Source organism: Semicossyphus pulcher, unplaced genomic scaffold (genome assembly GCF_022749685.1).
Source record: "Semicossyphus pulcher isolate SPU_LCO1_2020_fin unplaced genomic scaffold, fSemPul1.0.p SCAF_23, whole genome shotgun sequence".
Classification (NCBI taxonomy): Eukaryota; Metazoa; Chordata; class Actinopteri; order Labriformes; family Labridae; genus Semicossyphus; species Semicossyphus pulcher.
Genome location: NW_027211697.1, coordinates 10,031,146 through 10,054,064, shown reverse-complemented (window position 1 = coordinate 10,054,064; position 22,919 = coordinate 10,031,146). Strand labels below are relative to the sequence as shown.

The 22,919-nt window shown below is 44.5% G+C and overlaps 1 protein-coding gene across 1 annotated transcript in view; it reads right to left on the bottom strand.

Annotated features, from left to right (window-relative positions):
* Positions 1-22,919, bottom strand: part of coro7 (coronin 7) — a 119,778-nt gene that overhangs the window by 81,253 nt on the left and 15,606 nt on the right. The window lies entirely within an intron of this gene.

Genomic DNA, 22,919 nt, shown 5'->3' with positions numbered 1-22,919 from the left:
GGGGTGATGACAGGGTGATGTGCGGGGAAGAGGAGAACACAGAGAAAGGAAGGAAGACAGACAGGTCTTTTCCCAGGAGCCTCTTGACAGATCCCTGTGGTGGGACAGAACAGGACTTGTCCCATGAAAGGAGAGCTTGTTTTTGTTGATGTTGGAGACAAGGTGACTTCTGCTCCAAGCGCAGCTTGGATTACAAAACTGTGACATTGCGTCCGTGTCCAAGGTACTGAGACTTTGTTACGCTGTTTCCATGCGGAATATGTGTCAAAACAGCAACACCATGGTGGGTTTGATGGGTGGTCTTCAAATACAAATGACACATGTTATAAGAGGCAACAGCTAAAAACAACAGCAAGTGTTGAAATGTGGGAATGTGCATGTTTGCAAAGGCAAGAGGCAAGTGGAAGGGGCCATGTAAGTAATGTGCTGGATTGTGCACCCAACACTGTACTGCTGCTGCTGAATCAAGCCATGCATGTACTGTAATTATGAAGGTGAGGACAAAAGAGGAGGCAACATGCACAAGGCAGGCTCACAGACCGTCATCAACTACTTAAGAGTTTGGTTTTTAAGTAGCCAGGGTTTTAAACGGCGCAATTTAAAGCTTCTCTGACTTACAGCGACATTCAACCCCTTGGAACCCCTTGGTATCTGTACACTAATGCTAGAGTTACACTGAGCTTTCCCATAAGGCATAGAGGTCAGGGATGGAGCTTCCATGGAAAAGGAGCCCACTGTGTCTCCCCAAATTACCGCTGTCATTTTTTTGGCCACACTAACCCAGAGGACGTATGAGTATGGCAAGAAGACAGCGGCTTATTTTAGAAGGCTTAACTCTCACAAGCTCTTCAGAGTGCCGTCTCATTCTCGTGTCACTGTTAAATGGCTGTAGATGACAAATTGTAAAAAACAAATGGGGAGAACTTGAGCTGCCATGTTGCACCCCTGAACACAAGGGAGGTTACAGGGTAACAGGGCTCTGCACCGCTCAAGCTCCACTAGGAGAGGGCAGGGATATGTTTGAGCCAAATCCATGCCGAAGTTACAACTGACGCTGATGGTTGGACAAATAGGGATGTGCACAGTGATATCCAGTTTGAGAAGCACAGCTGCGTTTAGAGGGAAACACACATGTGCAAACGCAGCCAAACATTTCTCTCCTTTCTGACGCCACATGTGAGAAACCTGGTGGTTTGAGAATCGACCGCTAAGAAGGACAGATGTGCATCTGGTTGTTCACATTTCTTTATGCTGTCTAAATCAAACATGTCATGGCTTGCTCTTCCCCAATTCTCTCCAGGGCGCTACTCCGGCACAATGTGGACATAAATGACACACATATGTTAGATTGCTTCGTGTGCAGCAGGCGTCGAAGGAACAGTTTAGAAGAATGAATGAGGGTGGTCGTTTTAGTCTCTGATACTGCTGTTTGTGTCATTGATTTAAATGGTAAGGAATTTCAACTGTTACTCCCTTTCCCATCAGACTACTGTAATAACATCTTATCAGTTTGTATGTACAAATGAGGCACTGGTTTTAGGATGACTCATTTCACAAACAGCAGCCGCTTGGAGCAGGCACTAAAGCACAAGCACCATGTCCTGAAAGAGGTTGCCCAGTTTGTGCAACAGTGTCAATTTAAAAATAACAAAGTTATGTTTGGACTAAGCTTGCAAAATTTCAAATAAATCATGTCAAAAATCATTTTGACAAAGCTGGACAGTCCGTTTTCTCTGCTTCCAGTCTGTGAAGGAAATGCAAAGTTTTCGATCAGGGCTTCTCTGCAGCATTTTTCCTGCCGCACATTTGTCATTCTGTACAAAATGTTTAAAAGTACCATCGTGTAGGGCTGCGACGGTAACCCGCATGACCACAATACTGCGGTTATGTGTCGCTAACTGTGGGGTGGACCCAGTGACCGTCATTGCCCCTTTTTCATTTTTAAACATAGACCCAGTGATGTTGCTAGGTACACATCCAGTGTCTCTGGTGCATTCAAATCTAAAGGGACGCAGAAACTAACTATCTATACGTCCCAGGGATGCACCTCATCGTGATACATTGTGAACAACAAACTCATTTTAATCAGCAAAAGAAAGCTGACTGCAGTTTCAACCCTCTACGCATCTAATCGGTGAAGACGAGCCCGCGTGCAGTCTTGCGACATGCCAGTTTAGCTGCTACAACAAGAAGTATCCCGTCACTACGGAATTCATTTCAACAATTAAGGATACAAACTTAGTAGTAATAATAAATTTGCGTTTCCACCACTCATGCTGTGTTCACTCATGTTGATGATGTTTTACCGTCTAGGGGATGCACTGTAGTGAAAAAAAGCAAAACATACTGCGGCAGCGGGCTGAGGCGGCAGTTAACCGCCAAACCACAAGGGGCATTAGTGTTTCACCGCGGCTAGAAAAATTCAGTACGGTCACAGCCCTACCATCGTGTAAATTAGAGAGCAGTAATATACAGCTTTCCCACCAAAATTACTGCGTTGACGCAGGTTTTTCAGACCCGGGAAGACTCGCTAATAAATGTTGATTGGCTTTTTTCCCATTGCCAGTGGAGTATACTCATTTTGGTGTCTTTCCTGCTGCGTCACCGCCTGACGCCACAAACGTGACAGAAACAGGCTTAGTAAACAGTGAGGATGTTACGGTGGTTAGGTCTTTATTGTGTCTATTACTTGTTCGGTCTGTTTATCAAACTCGGCGGCAACAAATCTGGAACGATGTTCAAGCGCTGCTAGGGCGGAGACGGGCGGAATTTGTACCTGAGGTGGAGAAGTTACTGACAGAGCATAGTGTCGCGCGGGAAAGGGGGCGGAGATTAGCGTGTCGACACAGATTTTGTGTTTCCATCAATGCCGATTGGAGCAGAGGCGATAATCACCCGGGTCACTTGACTGAATGCCGATTGTAACCTTTCCTATTAAGCAAAAAAAGCGGGTGTTTGTGGGTTTTTGACCAGTGGGAAAGGGGCTTTAGATTCGTACGTTTTTTTCCTCCGGCTTCCAGTCTGCATGCTAAGCTAAGCTAATCATCTCTTGGCTTTAGCACCATACTAAACGTACATATGTGACAGCTGTAAATCATCCACTCTGAGTTTTGAGTTGGAGTTGTTGGAGGCAAGATTATTTCCCAAGGTGTTTGACTTTTCCAGTAAAGCTTATGCCAAGACTCCTGTGCTGGAACCGTCCCTGTCAGTGAAGCAGGACAAACCGTGAATCAGAAGCGGTGAGTAAAATGTCGGCTTATAGGCCACACAGGTGGTTCAAGCCAAATTTAGTGCGGGACTTGACATCGCACAGGCCGACATCAAATCACAGTCTTAAAAAGGAAATTCCCAGATCTGTACTTGTGCACCTCTCTCAGGGATGATATGTCTTTGTCCATACCAGCGCTCTACCTGACACCATCTGTATGCAATGCAGATGTTTTCTGGCCCCTGGTGTGCTCCTGAATAGCTTTAGTCACTAAGAGGGATTAGAAAGCACTCTACTGACCTGGCTCTCAAACACGTTTCTGAAGTTATGCTACCAAGGCACCGACAGAGTGTATAATAAGTCCTGGATTGAATAAACACTTAGCTTGTGACTCAGGACCATTTGTCAGCTCACAGTCAGGCAGTATGCAGGTACCTGAACTCATACTTGCCTTGATAAGTCCAGAGAGAGGACCAGAGTAAACGAAGAACAAAAAAGTGATAGATCAGAAAAGTGTGGTGGAATGATAGCAGCTAAAGCCAGGGCAGTATAAACAGACACAGATAGAATTCATTGCCATTAAGCACCGCTTGCCGATTTCCTTCCAGGGGCAAGACAGCGCAGAGATGGTACTCTGACCAAACTAGGAACAAGCCGAGCTCAGACTATTTTAATCTGCTCGGAGTCTGTTAAACACTAGAGCTGCTTGTAGGAGACACATGTGGCGTCTGGTTTATTTTTCTGGCCAACAGCAAGTGATTCTAATAGTGTTCATATTACATGCAAGATTAAACAGCACAATTTCTGCATCATCGCTTCTTTTTGCCATATTCAGTCATGCTGATCTGCTGCCGAGCACCAGATGAGTGTGTCAGAGGGGTGCAGGTTTCCAAAAGCATCATCAGAACTACTTTCTAATGAGCTGAGAAGCGGCCTTACCGTTGAACCGGCAAGAGCGTTTTACCCAGTCCATTGTCACAGCAGGAAGTCAACACAAGATGAAGCAAAGCAAAGCAGGGTGTTCCTGAATAAAAATATGAACTAATAGCAATATTAAAGGGCCAGTTCGCCGATTTTCAGCCTCAGTCCTATCATGCTATTATGGGGAGCTAATGCCATTATGGTAGGAAAAAAATGCAATTTCGCTCTGTGCCTTTGGAGGACGCTATGCGCTTCTCCAATGGGCCCTGGAAAACCTCCGCCATCTACGTCATCTGGCGGAGGCCAGGGTGCTTGCTAAACTACACTTCCTCAATCGAGGACGGCACCTCTGATGTCACGTCTCGTTCAAAATCGTGAGGTTTGAAATCTAGACTGCAGACCTGAAGATTTTTTAGACGATCCACCGGTATATTCTCGTCGTATTTTGGATCTGTACCGCTCTGAGCCATTACCTGCAGCGAAACAGTAGTATGTCACTCAAGCGTCTCTCTCGCTGGGCCGTTCCTTTCAGAGGGAGGGATGCAATGCATGCTGGGTGTTGTAGGAATGTAGAAATGGGCGAAACCACGAGCTGTTTGTACAACTTTCTCCACAGCTATGGCGCCAATTTCAAATATTATTGCTTCCATCGATTACAGAGAACACCAGCTTTGACTAATTTGGCTTTTTCCAGGGACGAACTGCTCCTTTAAGATGCTGAATGTTGGATACATTTTGGAAGTTTAGTTTATTGGCATGCTAATAATTCCTAACTTAACACAAAAAGGAAATGTTGTAGGAGTCGTTGAGATTAACAAGACTAGCAAGCTTCTCTTTTTGGCTCCACCACCCGCCGTTTATTCACACACACCAAACTACACTTCTACACCCAGTCACAACATCCGCTTTTAAACAAGATGGCGCTGCTGTTACCATGGCTACACTACGACACCTTAACGGGAGCGTGTTAGAATTAACTGTGAACCGCGTGCGTCCCATAACACCAATAGTCTCATAACAACAGTCTGTACAAAACATACTTTCTGGTGAATTCCGCCCTTATGTCCTGTAGGGTCGGTGACAATGTACTATTAACAAAGTAGAGACCTTCAAGTTAAAATTAGACAATATGATGACAACAAAGAGACCTCATGGTGGCACTTGAGTAAAAGTTAGGTCCTAAAGATTAATCGTCCATGCACCATTGTTATCTGAACAAATTTTGGGCCAGTTCAACCAGCAGATTTCAACACATCACCTGAAATCGTCAACCTGCTGGTGGCACTAGAGGTACGTCAGGGGATGACTGCAACGAGTGGGATTCTGGGCACCATAAGGGACATATAGAAATAAATTTCATGGTCATCCATCCAATAGTTTATTTCATATTCCAGTCTAAGTGGTTGACAGATATACTGACATTGTAATCCCAGCTAGCCTGGCCAAAAAGGCAATAAGGTCCACACAGAAGCTTGCTTGCTATCCTGCTTTTAGAGCAGACTGTGGAGTGGGGCGCACAAACAGACAATTTTCTCCTTCAGAGGATCAATAAAAAAACCCCACTGAAAATATATCACCTTTCTGTGAACCGGCTCTGGAGCAGACAGGCTTACTCTTTCGCCATTACAGCATCCCTCAGGCTTTCACTACGCTGCCTGAGCCAGCCAGCTTCAAGGTTAAGGGCAAATAAACCTGCCTGTCGTCTCTCGCGACAGCCAGCTATACATGCTCCATAGATCACACCGCCATGATGTCATATCCACACGGATACGGAGGCACGTGCGGCGTCGCGCCTCTCGAGAAAGATGTCATCGGGGCTTGACTGCTGGAGCGATAAAAGAGCAAGTGAGGATTAGGGGTCTGTGCTGGGCCTCCGCTCACCTTTTTTCCCAGTAAGCTGCGTTTCAGCTTAAGGAAGCGGAACGCAGCCGGCAGAGAGCTGCATTACTACTAACACCCCGGGGCAGCCAGAGGACACAACATCTGGACCTTGTGTGTGTGTATATAAATGTTGCCAAACAGTATCTCTCCTGTGAAGTCGTAAATTTAACTCAAATCCCATTCACCTAGAGCCCCCCTTCTTCTCCAGCTGAACCTTACCGACATGCTACAAATCGATCATGACACAGGGGGAGGGGGAGGGGGGGAAAGAGGAAAAATAAGACAAATGTTTTCCTTAGCAGCCGCACAAAGGATCCCAGCTGATGGACGCCGCACAGAAGGACGGAGAGAATGGAAAACTATTCATGACTCGACAAAATTCACACAGGAGGTGTAAAGAATCAGTTACACCTGTTTAACGACTGGCTCACAGTCACAATAAAGGTAGCAGAGGGAATGACATCACATCAGGGGGAGGAATATTAGCAACGCAGGTGTCTGCACGAAGATGTGGGAAAATATTTTCCAGACAGCTACATAGTAAAATAAATGAACTTGGTCTAAAAGCTTGAGATGAGTAAGAAGAGTGAATGAAAGCGCTGCTGGCAGAGATAGAGTAAAGTAAACTCAAATTACACCTGGCCGATGTTACACTGGGGTTAATCACCTTTCTGACAGACACAGGAAAGTGCCAGTCAGCAGTCTGGCCAATTACAGCTTCATAGGTCTATTAAATATCCTGTCCCAATATCAACAAGAGTATCGCTCCGTCTCCTTCTGTCCTTCTCCCTCAGCTACTTAACTAACTACATTTCAACAGACGGACTGCACATCTGTGTCGCTCACCGAGAATTGTTGATTCACCCTCTGGGACAAATATCAGGTGTCTCTACGCACATATGGGAACGATCACAACCTCTGCGTCTCCCCCGCTGGCTCTCCCTTTGCACCTCTCCGCGTATCAGCTAAATAGTGGAGTAAATATTTAAAATGATGTAGAAATAATTTAGCAAGTGTTTACTCATATTAATATGTTTATACATAGCAGTCACTGTTTTTCTTGAGCATCTGGGGAAGCTTTTTCAAAGGAATAGTTTGACATTTTGGGAACTTTCTTGCAAAGGGTTAGATGAGTAGTGGTTTATTGGACATGAAGCTATAGCTAGTATTTGGTAAGCTAGGGTTAGCATAAAAACTGGCAACATGGGGAAAACAGCTAGCCTAGCTCTAACCAGCTGCTAGCCTTCATTTTTATCATACACATATTTGGGACTAGCGGCAACCTCCGGTGTTGAAAAATGTAGCCAAAGCCGAAGTTCAAAAAACTGCAGTTCCTCGGGTGTCCACTTGAGGCTCCAGAAACCAAGAAATAACATTACAGCAGATGAGAAAATGCCCATTTTTACAGCAGAAATAAACTTGTTTACAGCCTGGTACAAAAAATTGTTTTGTTATAAATAGTTAATTTTTCTATTCAAGATAACTGTACGGGGGCGGAATTTAATTATATTGTAGGAGCGGGGTCACTTGAGTGACAGGTGCAATCTGCTGGCTGTCTGCTAGACATCAACAAAGACACACAGGCACTGAGCTTAACTGCCTCTCTCTCTCTGTGGGATTTATGGAACTTTCTGGCCGTGCAAGAAGTCTGAGCTCCAGCCTTTCGGTGAGTTAAATGCTTGCATTATTGTATTGATATATTTTAAGCACTAAGTAGCAGGTATACTGTGCTCGCTATAGCTGGCTGATAGCCTGTTCAGTGTTTATCAAACATTTACTTTATTGTCACCTAGTAAATAGGTGTAGGCTTTTCCCCAGAGAGATTACAGCAGACCGTATTGACGAAAAGAGCGGTTATTTGAAGTTCCCTGTTACGTGTCATCACCCGCCCGTATCTCATTGGGCGAGCGAGCGGCGAGTCCGCTTCTTGTTTAGTCTGATAAATAAACACCTGCAGTCAGTCACCACCACAAATAGAATCTCCTCTGTGGGAAACACGAAGTTAAAGACTGTTTTGCTTTGAGAAATTTTTCAACCACTCCCTCTCATCCAAATTTGGTCACTTTAGGTTCCAGTGAACCAACATGGCGGTGGCCATTTTTCGGCTCGAATTATCATATTTTCCAAAATGTCAAACTATGTCCTTAAGAAACCAAAAAAAGTGATGGTAAATATGCATATTCTTGTCCTCATTTTGTATCCTGCCTTATTGTAAGTCAAGTCTATGGTAACGAATGATCTGTTTGAACTCTCAACACTAAACCATATATAGGCCCAGCTGCAAACGCTCATCTCTTCAACCTGCTCTTCATTTTCCCCTCTCTCTCTCTCTCTCTTTCCTTTCGCACAGAATCATCATTCTTGGCCTTTAATTTCCCCCTCTCTAATCAATAACCACTGCCCTGTATCTTTCATCACCTCTAAAACAGACTCCCTCTCAGTCTTTCATCCACGGCTAATTAGGCTCCAGCAATTACTCGGTTTTCTCCATCCTGTGCCGTCTTCACGGCTCATTTCATCTGTGTTTCTGAGTCAGGATTCACTATCTTTAAAGTAACGCTGACCTCTCAGAAGCTGCATGAAACGGGGGAGAAGGGGAGGAAATGAGGAAGAGAACTTGGGGTGTAGAAGATGGAAATCAAACCAGCCATTTTATTCTTTCATTTCCTCTGCTGCCTACCGCCACGTTTTCTCCGTTAATTGGAAACATCTTAGCATTTCGCTCATTTGTCCAAAAAAGTACAGAAGCCACAAGCCGTTCTCTTATTTTTCCATACTTCTCCTCCCTCTTTTTTTCCCCTCCTTCCTGAATATGAAAATTAATGTGCAAGGTCAGAAACTGGGCAGGGAGTGTTATCTAAGGAGATGACAACACAGAGTAAATCCTTAGGTGCAGCTGTAATAGCACAAATCTGAGGTGTGACTTCTCAATCATAGTGAAGTCATGGTGCACACGAGTGTCAGCCTATACAGTATTTAGAAAATGCTTAGGTAGTAAAATTAAATACGAATACATAATGACGCATTATGAAGTCTTAATTTCAGTCAAACCAGACCGCTGATTCACCTCACAGGCTGTTACTGCAATCATCCTTTTTTCATATTCGCCTCGCCTGCAGTCATTCTTTCCCCCGACTCATTTCCTTTGTGTCAGCAAGTGCAAAGCACAGTGCAGTAATGTGAGCCAACGGGACAATGAGCGAAGCTGCAGAGCCAGGTCTACTCCACAGACACAAGGCAAGATCTGCAGCCCCACGGGAGGGACAAGTGAAGTGAACTGGACTGATCCCCAGTTAAATATAGTATCCAGATAGAATGAGATATCCAGAAGTCTTTCCCCTACGTGGGCTGTTTGGGGTTTTTTTTTCCTTTTCTATCCCAACTGTATAGTCTAATGGGAACAAGTGAGGAGGGATAAAGAAAGGACAAGGAGATGGATTGTGAATAAAGAGATGAATAGTGAAAGAAAGGTTTGAAGGCCGTAAATCTTTTGGGGATCGGGAGGGGATTTCCTCAATTTCATCCGACACACTCCACAAATACTACATGTCCTCTGTATCATATAACCAATATTACCTTTATTATGAAGGTGGCAGGTGCAATGCTGTCATGCGTGTTTGAACAGTTTCAAAATGAAATCATAACATATCCAAAAGCTACATTTTACACTTAAATACTTTATATCTACATACAGTGAAACAGTAAAGTGATTTCTAAAAAAGGTTATTAAAAGAGTTACATATCAATTTTCAGTGTTGATCGATCGTGAAGCCACTAGCTTCAGTCTGATCATGATTTAGCACCTGGGGTTGCAGCCAGTATTTCGGGCATCAGAGTAACCAGCGGATATCTGAATAATTTGTGTGCTTGTCATTGCTAGAGATGGGTTATACCTTCCAAAAATTCAGAAGATCTTCAAAAGAAGTTCTCTTTGGCGGCACCTATGGCGATAAATGGGAATTGCAGGAGCACACTTCCCAGATATCCAGACAGTGTCGCATGTGTGACGTCCACGGTTGGCTCCGGTTGTAACTCTTGATTTTCCTCGCCGACGGTCGCTTTCCTTTTTAGACTGTTATTTTTGAAGTTGTATCTGTAGTCATCCATCTTTTCTTTGTTCGTTCAGCCATAGTAGATTACTGTTTACTCGCAACACTAGCAGAGAGGGGAAAAGCAGCCGCTTAGCTCCGCCTACCCTCTCTGGCAGACCAACCACTGCTGGCTGATGGAAAACGCGTCACTAACTGGGCGCTGCTTGTGATTTTTTCCGTGAAAGTCGCCATGACAACAGTCTGTAATACTGCAAAGGCGTTCATCAGTGGGCCATAGGCTCAATCACCATTGTGTTACCTCATTCGCTGATTGGTAGTGACTTAACAGACATTTATTTAAAGGAAAATCTTCAAGATTATTACTGCTGCATCTGGTTTCAGCTCTACTGTATCATGTAATATCAGACAATATAATGAAATAATCCTTACATCACTCCAAAAAAAAAGCTTCTGTGCATCATGGAGACTTTTTTTAGAGACCAATCGCTGCTGACTTTCAGCCATAAAGACGTCTCCCTGTGTTTTAGAGTGCGGGAAAAACACTCATTCTGCCCAATGGAAAAATAAATCAAAGAGGGGAAAAGAGGTAGATGGAGAAGGGGGGTTAACGAGAGATTGGCTCCCTTAAGAATGTGGTTGACTGAAAGCGGGGAAAAGGACTTGCTGATGGAAAAAAAAGCCAAAGATGCAGTGACTGATAGTTAAGAGAGCTAAAGCGCCGGATAGAAGGTTGATTCAGGGCTGCATTGAGTATAAGAAGTGTGGTTTTCTCCAGGAGTGGCTAAAAATACAGGCAGGAAAAGTGGACGTTGTATGTACAAGCGCTCTGGTAGCCACAGCGCAGGAGGCCCTGCTTTCTCACAAGTGTAGGCTTTCAACTGCTGGCACTGCGCTGCTATACCTCCACTGCTGCTGCGGTCATTTGTTTGTTGCTGCAGAATCTGTTCTAACATCAGCATTTAACCTTATACTCACAGGCTGGCTACATGAAGCGATTCTTTTTTCTTTTGTTTGTGTCCAAAAAACAAATTTCCAACATTCGTCCCGCCCCTGGCTATTCAGTGGTGCAGAAGTAACCGTATCCAGCATGTGCATTTGTTAAGGAATTTGGTGGGGCAGGTGTGAAAACCATTATCAAGCTAGAGCCAGTGCACATAGCTTTCTATCCACTGACTACCACTGATCATTCGCTAAAAAGATCCAGCCAAAGATAACTTAACTATAAAAAAGGAACTTCGTCCAAATTCCAAACCCAACTCAAGAGTCCAGGTTTGGGGTGCAGGAAGGCAGACTCGCATTGTGTTTCTTGGTCTAGGCTAGGAGAACAAATAAGTTTAACTGCTCTGCTAGATGTAATGAAACACTGAAGTGGTAGCAAGGCTGTGATTATTGAGCCACGGTGCTAATTAGGCCGTGCGGCCGCAGTCAGAGATCCAGCCAGCGAGCCATGCCAGCCTGGGCTGCGGTCACCCCTCTCTGGGGCCAGGGGGACAACAGATTGGACCCAATCACACAAACTATGGGGGGACTGGCACCAACTGCGCTGTGCCTACACTGGCATGGGCCTCCCTCCGGGAACACAACCAAAGGTCGCAGAGGCTGGTCTTGGATCAGAGCACCACACAGAGCTAATCGGTTCCTGGAACTAACGTGATTAACAAAACCATTGAAATGCCTGAAGCTGTGTTTCAGTCCAAAAGAACCAGCCAGAGGAGATTTCAAGTGCATGTTTGGTGATCTCCCGGGTTCTCGATGGTTATTGTGGTGGAGGTTCAAGCAATGAGTATTCTAGAGTTGCACTTAGAGGCTTGGTCCTTTAAATCCAAACGGAGATCCATGGGGCAGGACATGGTAGTAATGACAGAGGAGGAAATAATGCTGCTGACGACAGCGAAAAGCTCTGACACCCGAGGCTGATCCGAATCTGCACGCCAGACCTGCTCTGTGCAAACAAAGAGATGATTCTTCGGGAGGGTTTCTTATGAAGAGAGGGTGCGTTGGACAGAGCAGGAGCACACCACACGCAGCTAATCATGCCCACACTGTTGGAGACACCATGAAGCCCCTGAATCCCTGCAGCCTGACCCGGCCTTCCAGTGCCTGTTGTCATTTAGGGCTCTTTCGTAGCTGCCGTGGATACAGTTGGCTGGCTTTCCTCCCTCCCTGAAACCACATCACAGAGGCTTCACATCTTCAAAGTACCCCCACGCGGTTGTATAGAAGCATGGATTGTGCAGAGTGGGATATGCTCGGGAGGCACATGTGTTGAAGGCATGTCATGTTCATAATCATGGAATCCCCTACCCCCCCTAAATACCGGAGGCTATTCCTTTTTTCTTTCTCAATCTATTTGTTTGCTATAATCAAAGTGTGATATTGGAACTTTCCTGTATTGATGTAAAGAATTGTTATGCATATCACGGAAGAAAAACAAGGTTAATGTGATTATAATTGCAGCAGCAGGTGTTAGCCTAAAGGAGCTTAAATGTGCAAGGAGATAAAACGTTTAACATGCGAGCCAATGCAGACGTATGGGTATCATTTCATGTCCACAGCCCAAGTGTTGACCCCCCTGCAACTCTGTGAGCATCAGCAGAGCGATGGTGCAGCTGACTGACAGCCTGATTAATGACCTCATCTCCTCTGTGCTAACAAACAGCTCAATCTCCCGCCGCTCCTCACACAGCTCCAGGCCTTCCCGACTCTAACTTTACCATAACACTCCACGGCTTCAATCAGGGAGAACTTCTATTTCGATCTAGCATGAAACCACAAATTGCAGCAGAACCTGTTGTCTTAAGAAGCTCAATTAGTAAAAGAGGACCTGAGCTGGATTTTGTTGGAAAAGGATGTGGTATTTAGAGGACATGTGTGAGCCAGGTTTGAGAAAGCGCCTTAAACAGATCCCCTGTTAGGAGCTCGTTATGAAGACCGCTCATTTTCTTTGGCCCTGCAGAGGAAAAACATTGAGCACCAATACAGGTATGTGCACCTGTGTCCTATATTCATAACCTGTTGTAAAGAGCAGCTGCAACTGAGGTACAGTGCATTCTTCTTCGACAACCCCTGAGAGACTCTATGAGGGAATTACTTTCATGAGGTGTCTAAACCGGAACTTTGAATCCTATTTAGATTGGTGAATTTAAGAAAATCGTCAAAGCTGTAAAAATAATATAAAAAAGATTCATCCCATATCAAAGTTTGCTTGTTAGGGTCACCGGTGTAGCTCAGCGATTACATCATGCATCCCATGAGCAGAGGCCCGGTCCTGGATGCAGTAGCCCCGGGGCTCGACACTCTGCAGCGTGCCGTCCCCACTCTCTCCTGCCCTGTTTCCGACACTATCCACCGCCCTCTTTTGGGAATGAAGACATAAAAAGCCCCAAAAATAATCATAAAAAAAAAGAAAAGAATGGGGCACAGGTTTAGCTGAGTTGTGTAGAGCAGGCGCCCCATGTACAGAGGCAAAGTCGGCGACGCACTGATCGCAGGCTCGACCCCCGGTCTGCCGATCCTCTGGTGCATGTCATCCCCGACTCTCTACTCCCCACTATTCCTGTCGCTCTTCAGCTGTCCTATCAAATAACTGATTGCGCGCTGTGGCTCGATGCCCTGCGGCCATGTTGCAATTTTAACACAACGCCATTGATTATGCCAGCACAGCTCTCTTTTAAAAACAGACAGGGTTTCACTTGATTGCTTCCCGTTTGTCTTGCATCACATGGTTGAAAAACACGCTCTACTCCCCACGATTCCCGTCTCTCTTCAGCTGTCCTATCAAATAAAGGCAAAAGCAAAAAAAAAAAAGAAATACAAAATGTTTCCTTTTATTACATTATACAGGTTAATATGATTAACATATAAGCACTGTTTACATTTTCATTTCCTCATTCTCCAGTGATTTGTTAGCTTCCAGTAAAATAACACTTTGCTGTTATTCAACTTGATCTGTTCTGTTATTGTGTCAATTATCTCTAATTGTAGAATCCCCAAATGAACAATTTCATTTTTCCCACAATGTAATGAGTTTGACGTTATTTAAAAACAGCGGGCTTTGGTTATTGTCTAATAATTACAGAAGACAATAATGGAAAGTCTTTCGGGTAAAATGATGTGTAGATCAAATCAAATCCCATGATTTATAGTATGTCCGTCACAATTTTCAATCTGGTATACCTTCAATATATATTACAACTTGGCTTTGTATCTTGCAAAACAAAAACATAAGACTTTAGTCTGGTTTCTAGGTGTTTGTTACTTTTATCAGTTAGCTGTCCACTTCAGAGAAGTACAGGTTGAACCGACCTTCCTGGCTGCCTTTTAAACTCTCACCTCTTGCACGCGGCACAAGTCCGACCTCTTAGATACCCACCGGTGTGGTTAAGGTAGCATATGAAGACAACGCAGACTCTGAAGTGCACTTGCTGAACAGGATATACTGTAATTGAAATAGCACCAGCGTTTGGTCAAACTAAGGTCAGTTGGCCGACAGTGTCGCTCTGTCCTTTAGAGGCCTACTGTGCTGTGGATGAATGCAGATCTGATCTGACACTCACACAGCTCAGTGTGAGTCAAAGTAAAGACCTGTGTGTTTCTAAAGCCCCTTTCCTACTGGTAAAAAAACCCAGCTAACGCAAGCTAACACTGCTTTTTAGCTTAGTGGGAAAGGCTACGATCGGCATTCAGACCCGGGTCAAATGACTCTGCAGTAGACCCGGGTGATTATAACCTCGGCTCCGATCGGCATTGATGGGAACACAAAACCCGTCTCCGCCCCCTTTCCGGCGCGTTGCTATGCTCCGTGGGTTACTTCTGCGACTCCTTGTAATCTCAGGTACAAATTCCACCCGTCTCCGTCCGAGCAGCGTTCGAACATCGTTCCAGATTTGTGGAGGCAGAGTTTGATAAACAGACTGAATGAGTAATAGATACAATAAAAACTTAGCCACCGTAACATCTTCACTGTTTACCAACCCTGTTTCTGGCGTGTTTGCAACGTCAGATGGTGACGCAGCAGGAAAGAGACCGACAGGAGTATACTTCACTGGCAATACTTCTCTGTATTTCACTCACCATGATGTCCAACAGTATTGTACCTTAAGGACACACATTCACTTACAGGTGCCTGCTACCATCAGCTGTTTCCAGGCCCCCAAACCCACACACTTAACAGTTAAACCACCTAAATAGATCATTTGCAAAACAAGCGAGGTTACCGTAGATCAACAACGAGCCAATTCACACCTCATTCAGCTGCAAAAAGGAGAAAAGGAATAAATTCTCCCTGCTGTGGTGACACCTCCAGGAGCCAGCGGCTTTGGCCAAGTTTAAAGCAAAGACTCAGCAACAATTTGCTGTTTGAAATAAAATGGAAAACATTAGCAAAGCGGCGCAAAGGTTGATCAAAACCACATTGTAGTTGCTGAAAAGTGGAGCAGAGATAAAGAGGACAAACCGAGGTGGTGGAGTCACGAGGGAGCTGTGAGGTGATGAAACCGTGCTGACGTCTTAATAATGTCTTCATCAATCTAAAACAAGTGAATCCCATGTGAAGTGATCTCATTTACCACGTAACAACCATTATGTTGTTCTTAGCTTAATACATTCAGCTTCTCGTCCCGACAATCTAAGAAAATACACAGAGATTCAGACGAGGCATGAATGACGGCAGAAGACGACACTTATACCCCGGATGATGAATCTTCTCTCTCCGTATGCCGCAGGAAGAAGAGCTAACCGTCCTCCATTCTTGGCCCCAGGTGTCACCCACATGTGTGCGCACAGGGCCTTAATTAGTTGGAAACTTAGAGTCCCAGAGCTGCCAGCACACTAATGAGGCCTCCGCTCACAAACAACACACACATGTGAGCAAAGAGCTCCGTCGCTGCCAGCTGGCACCCACTCTTACCCCTTTCCTCCACAAAAATACTTCAGCGCTCACACCCACAAACACATGCGCACACACACTAGACAAATGCTGCTAGTTTGCCAAAGCAGCTAAAATCCCTTTAAACTTCAAATCTCCTCCAAATCCCCTTTTTCTTTTGACACTGCACTTCTTGACCCCCTCAGCTCCTTTTCCAACAAACCAGACAGACCAACATTCATTATTACCTCATCACTCTGTTCTGTAATTCAAACATGACATAAAACCAAACCTAAGGCAGGATGATCTCTTAGTTTACAAAGAAGATAAGCACTGAGAGGAGTTAAATTGTAAAAACGAAGTTTTTGAGTCGAAATTGAGGCCGGCTAAATTGATTAAGTCATGGAATATCCCGATTAAATGCCACTGCTTTGCTGAGCTGTCCGCAGCGGCGAAAGTCCTGTTCCTTCATTAGGAAAGACTTCTTTCAGCTCTGCCAAAATTCACTAAAACGATAACTAACACTGGCAATGGGGGGCGGCCAGTAACACAGGGAGCTGAGGGATGGAGGGAGAGGAGACAGAAGAGAAGGAGGGAGTGGGGGCACGACATCTGGGCTGAGTTAGGCTATTACATGGTGCTGAATCAAGGAAGGTCGGCTGGAGAGAGATGGAGGCCAAAGGCAGCGTGCATGAGGGTGATTGGGAATGAAGGAATATATAAGAAAAGACAAACCACAGAAGTGACGGACAAAAAAGACAGATGTTATGTTAAAGAAGAAACAGACTCGTCCCGGGTATTTGAGCAGGTGAATAAATGCATTTGGAAGCAGCAAATCAAAGGTTGAAACGTCAAGCCGAGCTCGGGCTAATAGGAGGTGACATCGAGGTACATTATTATCAGCCATGAGCAGGTCAAAGGTCAAAGGGATTACATCGGTCAGATGGGGAATCGACCTACTAATTGGCAGCTTGACCTTTGGGCAAGTGAAGACATATTTTTTTCCAGGTGTCTTTTTCTTCTGCGTAACAGAGACTGAATATAAATCATACGTTAACTCATGCACGCGAGGGTGTATTTGCTATATACAGTATCTTCATAGGTCTTTAAAAACAGAAGCACTGTTGGCTCAGTTTTAAGTCAAATTATGCAGCTTGTGTAGCCGGAATTTGGAGCTCAGCGTTGAGTAAGGGGTGACATATTCTTGGAAGGAGCTCCTGTTCTTTATAGACCTTATATTTCACAACGTCGACTCCAGATCCCTGTGGTGTTAACATTACACATTCTCCGAGCTCTAAACAAGCTTCATTCTGCGGGAAGTATCGAAATCTCATTCCCTGGCACGCGCTGACGTTCTGTGAGAAGAAATCATTTGCCGGCACGATGAATAGTGAGCGTTTGTTGGGACTGAGAAAGGAATTTCCACAGCTGTAATCACATCTGATGAGGACTTTATATGATGCTCTGAACTCTGAAGGATAAATACGCCTTTGAGGTCACCCTGCTCGACCTGTGGCTCAAACCTCAGAGACCGCTTAGGTGTGTGTTTGCAGGCCTGGAACCAATTACTGTTTTTAATATTGATAAATATGTATAATTATTGACATAAAAATAACAACAACAATAGTTATTTTGTTTATAAAATGTCACCCTTTGGAGTGTGATTTTTATGCATTTAACACATCATGTGTTTATGCACTGGCAATGGATTCCAATAAGAATCCTTATTATTTTGTTATTTTGAAGTAGACATTATTACTATTAGATAATTGTTATTTTCTTGGATATAAAACCAGCATTTTTAATCAAGGATCCCTCGAAATTTGGTTATTAAAACAGTAGTTCTGATGTTGGGTGAAGGATGTTTGACATTTTAATATTAAACTTATTATTTACGTAGGTGAACATAAAATTAATCATTTTGAGTTTTCCTTAAAAAAAATCTATTCACATGTAACAATTGTTTAAGTGCTTTATGTAAAAAAACTAATTAAACTCAGAAAAAAAACAACTCGAAGATGTATGAAATATATGTCTGTTAAGTCACTATCTATCGCCGAATGAGGTAACACAATGGTGATTGAGCCTATGGCCCACTGATGAAAGTCTTTGCATTTGCAGTATCACAGACTGGGTGTCACAAGCCACAAGCACAAATTACAAGCGGCGCCCAGTTAGTGACGCGTTTTCCATCAGCCAGCAGTGGTTGGTCTGCCAGAGAGGGTAGGCGGAGCTAAGCGGCTGCTTTTCCGCTCTCTGCAAGTGTTGCAAGTAAACAGTAATCTACTATGGCTGAACAAACAAAGAAAAGATGGATGACTACAGATACAACTTCAACAATAAGTGAAAATCCAAAGAAAAAGAAACAAACTTGACGCTCAGATGAAGCAAACAGTCTGAAAAAGAAAGCGACCGTCAGCGAGGAAAATCAAGAGTTACAACCGGAGCCAACCGAGGACGTCACACATGCAACACTGTCTGGATATCTGGGAAGTGTGCTCCCGTATTTACCGTTTATCACCATAGGTGCCGCCAAAGAGTACGAAGCTGAGATCTTTGAGATTAGAACTTTAAATAAAAACGTATTGTTTCTACACCTTGAAACAAATTATCTTTAAAATAATAGGTTAACTTACTTGACCTTAGTTATGCTAGCTAGTTAGCCCGGTAGCTACCTGTTGCTAGGCGACAGGAGCTTTGTTTGGTAATGCAAGGGTAGACCAGACTGTCTCATTTTAGTTCGGCTTTAGCAGGGCTATGAATGGAGCATCCTCTGTGGACCGCCTCCTCCTTCGAAGGCTGCAGCCCCTGTATGTGTCAGCTTAATGAATCTTCGTGCTAACATACCGGTCTGGTTTTAATGCAGATATCACCTGCATAGTATAGGTAGTTATAGTGCTAAGTTTAACTCATCCCCTAATTTCTTGCACACAGAGAAACAAGCCAAAACAATCGAACACAGAGGCACAAACACCACACTGAAGTTGTTCCATTTCACGTAATTCCTCTGAATGTTTCTCTCTCCCTCTGGGTCCACATCTGCGATGCAAACCAAAGTCAAAGAGCTTCATTGTGCAGCCTGCCAGAGTCCACACACACACACATACTAAGCTCATCGTGCCCGCTGGTAGTTTATTCTGCCTGTAATGAGAAATCTGAGCATGGATACACACGTTCACCTGCCCCCCACTTCCAAAACACACTTTTCTGATTATTCAAAGATACAAAGATTAAATAGACACACAAATGTAGTTTATTATTCCTGTTATGAGTAACCTAAGAACGGAGACACACACACCTATCAGGGAGTTCAGTGTGTGTAATTTATGGCAGGATCTAAAAGATGGTATGCTCCCAGCCACCTATACTAGTGAAACCGCTTTGCTTTTCCTTGGCCCTGCCCAGCGTTCCCCTCTCAAGTCCAAACCCACTCCAGCTCGTGGTCCTCTCTAATTTCACCCAAGGCAGCAGAAGCTCGAGCTGAAAAAGAGGAATCTGGCCCCCAAGTCCGGCAAACTATTCCCTTTTCCTGTCTCCCTCCTCTTCCAGCGACCACAGATCGACAGCTCTATGGCCAGCACCGGCCCAAAACTATGAGGGGTATTTTCAGCACTGTAATTTGAAGAACACATGGTATACACACAGGCAGACACATACAGAATAACACACTCAGCAAATACACAGACATCGGGAATTGATGAAAAGGTGCAGGAGAGAGAAAAGGAGACAAATGCTCGCTAAGGCACGTGTCCTTACAACAACAAAACAACTCATCCTCGCCAGGATCGGGTTAGCAAATGTGCCGGTTCTCACTGCGTGCATGAAGCCCGGCGCAGGAAAGCAGGGCGGAGGCCTAAAACTGCACAGAGATGTGAAGGAAACTCATCTGAAAGCAAGAGGCCAGTATAGGGATGTAATGGCAGGGAGGGCAGACAGCAAAGCAGAGAAAAAAAGGGCTTTAATGATACACATCATGTTTACGTTTGGCGGTTGATGATTCACCACTCTGCTATCCTGACACTGAAATTCTAAGCTTTTCATTTATTTGGCATATTTCTAATTATTGAAAAAGCTTTGTCACACGAATAAGACAACTTCATTACACTTTGAAGAGAGCATCTGGTGAAGGCCCAGTGAGGGAAAGTGTGGTTATAAGTCTACATGTTTTATTCTTCCCTTTAGCTTTAAGTAACATAAGTGGCACTTGTACTTAAAGGGCCAGTTCGACAATTTTCAACCTCAGTCTTATCATGCTGTTATGGGGAGCTAATGCCATTATGGTAGAAAAGAACGCTATCCGCGTCTCCAATGGGCTCTGGAAAACCTCCACCAGACTACATAAAACGCGTCATCTGGCGGAGGGCAGGGAGCTAAACTACGCTTCCTCAATCTAGGACGCCCGCCTCTGATGTCATGTCTCGTTCAAAATCGTCAGGTTTGAAATGCAGACTGCAGACCTGAAGATTTTTAGGCGATCCACCGGTATATTCTCGTTCTGAATCTGTACCACTGTGAGTGATTGCCTGCAGCGAAAACGGTAGTATTTCATTCCAGCGTCTCTCACTGGGCCATTCCTTTCAGAGGGAGGGGTGCAATGCATGCTGGGTGTTGTAGGAATGTAAGGAGAAACCACAAGCTGGGAGAAACCACAAGCTGTTTGTACAACTTTCGCCACAGCTATGGCGCCAATTTCAAATATTATTGCTTCTAACGATTACAGAGAACACCAGCTTTGAGTGACAGTGGCTTTTTCCAGGGGCCAATTGCTCCTTTAAGTCACTATCTATCACGGAATGAGGTAACACAATGGTGGTGTGTTACAAGCACTGTCCTTATGAGGCCAATAACAACGTGTTTGAAAGCAGGTGCGCTGCGGACGTAGGTAAGGACAGTGGACGAGCAACAGAGGAGCAGCCCCACCTACTGCCCAAACAAATTATCCAGAGCCGCGTCATTGGAAGTCCAATATGCTCCATGATCCGCCATTGTCGCAACTCCCTCTCTCTCTACAGCTGTGAAAGTGTGGCACAGATGTTTGCGGCAGTCCCCTTTAAATGGGACAAGCAGAGAAAGGATGCCACAAGTATGGACACACTCTCTCCTTATTTGTGTGCCAGCTACCTAAATACAACCGTCTGCATGCTCATGCACATACAGACACACTTGCACTGATTACAGATGCAGTATATACTGCTCCTCCTGTCCAAGACCTTAATTACCCTGCACAGTCTGATTTCCCATAAATACAGCGCGGGCAGGGCTGTAATTTGGGCCTAAAATTACCCCACCTGGCTAGAGGAGAACACAGCTCAGCGCTGGCCACAGGGATGAGCCAGAACCACTCAACGGCTCACTGTCATGGGTGGACGCACAAGAGCTGTGTCCCAGCTCAAAGGCTGGAAGGATGGAAGGCATGCAGGTACACCTCACGCCCAAATGTGGCAGACTAGCACAAAGATAAAAAGTTATGTTGCATTCAGGCGTTCCACCTCGGCTTGTAAATCAAAAATGTTGAGGCTCATCAACAGGCATCTGTTCTAAAACAGTCGACAAAGTGAGAAGAAGGAAGAGAGGGGACCAAATCTGATCCTTCACTTCTATAAAAGAGAGAAATAGCAAACAGTAAATCACATTTCATTCATCTGCGTTTGATTAACTACTACTGTCACTTGTTCTAGCTCAGGCCTCATCTAAAACCAAAAAATAACCACATAAATTCAATACATAATAATCAGACTGTGGTTACATGATATTTCCAGCCTTGCCAGAACTATCAATCAAACAAGTAATTGGGATAACTGTGGATTTTGGGACAGAGAGGATGAAGGCCACAAATGATACACTGGTTTTGTATATATTTGGACAATTGGGTCTGCTGTCCGGGCTGCGTTCGGAGGAGGCTTTGAAGCAGCACAGGCCGGATCAGATGACAGGCGGAGACCAAAACTATGACTGTTACTGTATCACTGACTGATACAGGTGAGGTGTCGTCCTGTGTAACCATTTGGACTGCAGCCTGTACAAGGAAACCATGGGTAAAACAAAATGTAGTAATTTTATTATGAAGGATATGAGTAAAAGGCGCATTATACATGTGAAAGCAGACTTCATACTCAAGAAGTGCCTCTGATGTGATCATTTAGCTTCATATTCAGCAACTCGTAAAGAAGTTGAAGCTGCGGATGGGCTTCTATTTCAGAACTGAAGTTTTTCTGTTGCTGCATAAAGAAGACTTGTTGTTACTTTTATGCCCCCGATTGACTACGGTGATGTTTTATATATGCATGCACCTTCTCAATGCCTTCACTCTCTGTATACTGTAAACCACGGAGCATTGAGGTTTATTTCTAATATTAAGGCCCAAACTCATCATTGCTCCCTGTGTGCTCGAGTCGGCTGGCCTGCATTGTCCAACCGTAGACTAAATCACTGGCATGTCCTTAATTATAAGGCAATTCTTAACTTGCTTCCCCCTTACTTATGTAATTTTATTAATCTGAAAAATGCTGGAAGCTACCGTCTTCGCTCTGTGACCCACTCGCAAGGCTTAAAGGAGCAGTTCGCCCCTGGAAAAAGCCACTATCAGTCAAAGCTGGTGTTCTCTGTAATCGATAGAAGCAATAATATTTGAAATTGGCGCCATAGCTGTGGAGAAAGTTGTACAAACAGCTTGTGGTTTCACCCATTCTACATTCCTACAACACCCAGCTTGCATTGCGCCCCTCCCTCTGAAAGGAACAGCAAGAGACGCTGGGGTGAAATATTACCGTTTTGGCTGCTGGCAACAGCTCAGAGCGGTACAGGATCCGAACTAGTCGACAATATACCGGTAGATCGTCTAAAAAAATCTTCTGGTCTGCAGTCTACATTTCAAACCTGACGATTTTGAATGAGACATGACATCGGAGGCGGGCGTCCTAGACTGAGGGAGTGTAGTTTAGAGAGGTCCCTGGCCTCCGCCAGAGGACGCGTTTTATGTAGTCTGGTGGAG